The 4230-nt window shown below is 41.5% G+C and overlaps 1 pseudogene; it reads left to right on the top strand.

Moving 5' to 3' along the window:
• Window positions 1-1598: 1598 nt before the first annotated feature.
• On the top strand, window positions 1599-2098 carry LOC123862165 (large ribosomal subunit protein uL15-like; annotated as a pseudogene).
• The last annotated feature ends 2132 nt before the right edge of the window (window positions 2099-4230 follow it).

Raw genomic sequence — 4230 nt, 5'->3', positions numbered from 1 at the left:
TTTTTGTAAAATCTGCCTGTGGGGTATGTGCCTCACACTCACCTGGGCATCTTAGTATCTACTATATTTGTGCCTCAGTGGAATATGGCACATACATTGTAACACTTTCAGACTATGCGGACAAAAGAAGAAAGTAAAAATATCCACAATTCTAACACCCAGAGATACCTATTAACATTTTAGAATCAAAAAAATGTTATTTCTTTAAGATACTTTTCTCCAGGTGTCTCCTTCCTTCCTTCCTTCCTTCCTTCCTTCCTTCCTCCCTTCCTCCCTCCCTCCCTCCCTTCCTTTCTTCCTTCCTCCCTATTTAAAAAATGGGATCACATTAGACATACCATTTTGTAGATGCTTTTTGATTTAACCCATGCCAACACACAAAGAATCATTTTAATCACTGTAACATTTAAAATTATATCTACTTCTTCATTCCCTTGTTTTGAGCATTTAGCTATTTACAATGCTATTATTATTATTATCAATAACACTATTATGGATATCTTCATGTACAAAGCTTTTTTAAAAAATAACTTTTTCTTTTGGAAACGTAGTCAAGAGTTGACAAGCCCACAACAGATATTTTAAAGGTAGACATCAACACAGTTTGCTAATTGAATAAGTATGCAAGTAAGGGGGAAGGAACAAGAAAAAAGTAAAAAAGTAAGGCAGGAAGTTGCTCTGTTGGGGGTGAAGATGAGTGGTTTACAAAGTGCTTGAGTTTGAGGGTCTGTAGGCCACCCAGGTAGAAATGCCTAACTGGGAAGAAACCAGGGGTAGAGATGGCACCTTCCTTTAAGACACTTGTCTATTAAACTAACCCCAGCAAGGCATGGTTTTGTCGGGCTACAAGCCTAATGGTGTTTGCAGTTAGATGGGAAAAGACCCAGCGGAAAGGGATTGACTGAAGAGAACAAGGTCTCAAGTCTCCAAGAAGGGACAGAATGGGGGCAAATAGAAAAAGTAACCTAGAAAAGAAAAGAGAGAAAGTGTCAGGATAGGAAAGTTATTGGAAAGGGCAAAAATTGCTGAAGAGGCTCAGAACAGATGGCTTGTAGATCCTGGTTAAGTCATCTACTTACAGTGAGAATGGTGAGGTGATGACTCAGGACTTAGACTCAAAAGTGTTGTTGTATTATTATTTTAAAGTAAGCTTGAGCTCATTTGCCACTACTCAAAATACTATTCAAAATATGGTCTGCAGCATTGCATCACTAGGTACACCAGACCCAAATCAGAATCTGCATTTTAAACAAGATCCCAGATGACCTATGCCCATTAAAGTTTGAGAAGTACTGCTGTAGCCCATCTTCCCCACTTAACAAAAAGGAAATGGAAGTTCCAGGAGATAAGCTATTTTTCAAGTCAACTTTGCAAAGGTTGAGAGAGCTCCTTCAGGAAATTAATGGGAATTCAATGATGATGAAAACAAGAATCTTTAAATGGGAGTGAAGTTCCAGCTATATAATTTCACGACTTTTTTAGCAATACTGGTGTGTAGGAATGAAGAGGAATGGTTTGGGGCTATCCAAATATGAGGTATATAAGGCACTGCAGGAGATGAAAGGAGTAAAAGAATCTGCAGTGTTATTGGCTTTTTCCGTCTGGGCTGCTGACATGCCATCCAGACTGAGGAAGACCCGGAAACTTCGGGGCCACGTGAGCCACGGCCACGGCCGCATTGGCAAGCACCGGAAGCACCCATGAGGCCAGGGTAATGCTGGTGGCATGCATCACCACAGGATCAACTTCGACAAATACCACCCAGGTTACTTTGGAAAAGTTGGTATGAGACATTACCACTTAAAGAGGAACCAGAGCTTCTGTCCAACTGTCAACCTTGATAAATTGTGGACCTTGGTCAGTGAGCAGACACTGGTAAATGCCGCCAAAAACAAGACTGGAGCTGCTCCTATCATTGATGTGGTGCGATCGGGCTACTACAAAGTTTTGGGAAAGGGAAAACTCCCAAAACAGCCTGTCATGGTGAAGACCAAATTCTTCAGTAGAAGAGCAAAGGAGAAGATTAACAGTCGGGGGCGCCTGCATTCTAGTAGCTCGAAACCACGTTGGGGGGTGGGGGTGGGGTGGTGTTCATTAAATGCTAACAAGTGCTTTTCAAAAAAAACCAAAAAATCAAAAACAACAACAACAAAAAAACCAAAAGTGGGATGGGGAAGAAGGAAAGCAAACCCAAATGGGGATTGACAATTGAGGCCTTTAAAGTAAGGAAGGGATGGGCCTCAGAACACACCAATGAGCTGCTTGTTGGGATGAAGGAGTAGGGCGAGTAAAGAGTTGTGGTCAAAATGACGAACTTGAGAGTTGGAAATTCTGAAGCTGGAACACTTTTAAGTAATTTAAAAGGTCCAGGTTGGCCATCTCACAGGGGGCCAAAATGACCCAAATTTAAGAGATTAAGAAACGAGACTACGGGGCGCCTGGGTGGCTCAGTCGTTAAGCATCTGCCTTCGGCTCAGGTCATGATCCCAGAGTCCTGGGATCGAGCCCCAGATAGGGTTCCCTGCTCGGCAGGAAGCCTGCTTCTCCCTCTCCCACTCCCCCTGCTTGTGTTCCCTCTCTCGCTGTGTCTCTCTCTGTCAAATAAATAAATAAATAAAATCTTTAAAAAAAAAAAAAAGAAAGAAACGAGACCAAAATACGGGTGGTGTTGGAATCTCTGGGGATAACGGCAGTGGGTAGGAATAAAAAATCTACTGACACTTACAAAGCACAAACTGTTCGACGCTGATTTCCTCACATAAACTTCCCTTGGTGTGTCAATGAACAAAAAGAGCCATGTGATTTGCCTTAAAAGATAAAAAGCTCTTTATCTGTGTAAAGCAGCAATCCTTCCTGAGCCTCTCTTCAAAAACTTGGTCTGACTAGAGTTTATTTCTTTAGTAGTTGGGCATTAGAGGGCCTAACTTGGAAAAGATTCATTTCTTCAAAGATTTAACCACGCCTGCCAGAACAAGACTAAATGCCAAAGGACATGACCCTTCATTTGAACCAGTAGATATTATCAGACTGACAGCTTCCTGGAACACAAATTTCCTTCTGAAGACAAGGAAGGCTTAAGGAGTTTATGAGTACACAGCCCTGCAAGTAGTATTTTATGGTATATACAACAATGCCCCGGCTCAACTTGGCTGCCTCGCTTTAGGAATATACATTATTATGATTAGAGTACATGAAGAAGAAGTGGTAGAAATACAAACAAAGAAGTTTTCATTTTTCTCTCAGGTGAAAAAAAAGTTATAAGAGTTTATAGAGAATGATCCTTTAAAAAATTATATATATGTAACAGGCATATAAATATATGTATAAAAACTTAATAGCAAGTCTAGACGCTCAGCTTTGGGGCGGAGGATAGAAAAAAAATGCGGCTTTGGATTCTAAATGCGGCTTTGGATTTGGATTCTAGAATCTTTTGGATTCTAAGGTCACTGAAAAGAGGAAGAAACTATAAGAATAATTTTTTTTTAAGATTTTATTTATTCATTTGAGAAAGAGAGATACAGAGAGAGAGCATGAGCAGGGGAGAGGCAGAGGGCGAGAGAGAAGCAGGCTCCCCGCCGAGCCAGGAGCCAGACACGGGGCTTGATCCCAGGACCCTGGGATCACGACCTGAGCCGAAGGCAAATCACAATCTGAGCCACCCAGGTGCCCCAAGAATAATTTATTTTTAAAGACTTAGTCATAGGGGCGCCTGGCTGGCTCAGTTGGTAGAGCATGCATCTTGATCTCAGGGTTAAAAAAAAAAAAAAAGAGTATATACAGTACATCTTAAGCAACAAGTCTGGGCAGGGGACTTACCTTTGGGAAGACCTGCCATAACCACTTCCAAAGGAACCTATTTCCCGGAGGTGTGGAGGCCCATTCTCTTCTCCCAGGCTGGGTCACCGCTGTGCCTGAGACAGCCAAATGAACAGCAGAATTGTCAGGGAATTCCATTGGCACCTGTTAGGACACTGACATTCTCTGTTCTAATGTAGTCATAGAAAGCAAGAGAAATCTGTTTTAATAATCGATTTTAAGTATTTTGATGTGAACTCAACCTGATAGCAAGTAATGTTCTAGTCCAGCTGAGAGTGACAGGGCAATCTGACTTGGTTTCTTCAGAAATGAATTTATGTCTCTACCATATTAGAAATCAAAGTCCCTAGCAGTGATTTCTCAAGTATTTGCTTTTTGGGGCGGATTTTAACAAACACCAAAGAGAAGACAGGG

The sequence above is a fragment of the Mirounga angustirostris genome, unplaced genomic scaffold, assembly GCF_029215605.1.
Source record: "Mirounga angustirostris isolate CCGP_5_RB_7025 unplaced genomic scaffold, mMirAng1.0.hap1 SCAF_9, whole genome shotgun sequence".
Taxonomy (NCBI): domain Eukaryota; kingdom Metazoa; phylum Chordata; class Mammalia; order Carnivora; family Phocidae; genus Mirounga; species Mirounga angustirostris.
Note: the sequence above shows the minus strand (reverse complement) of the source record. Positions and strands in the feature narration are given on the sequence as shown.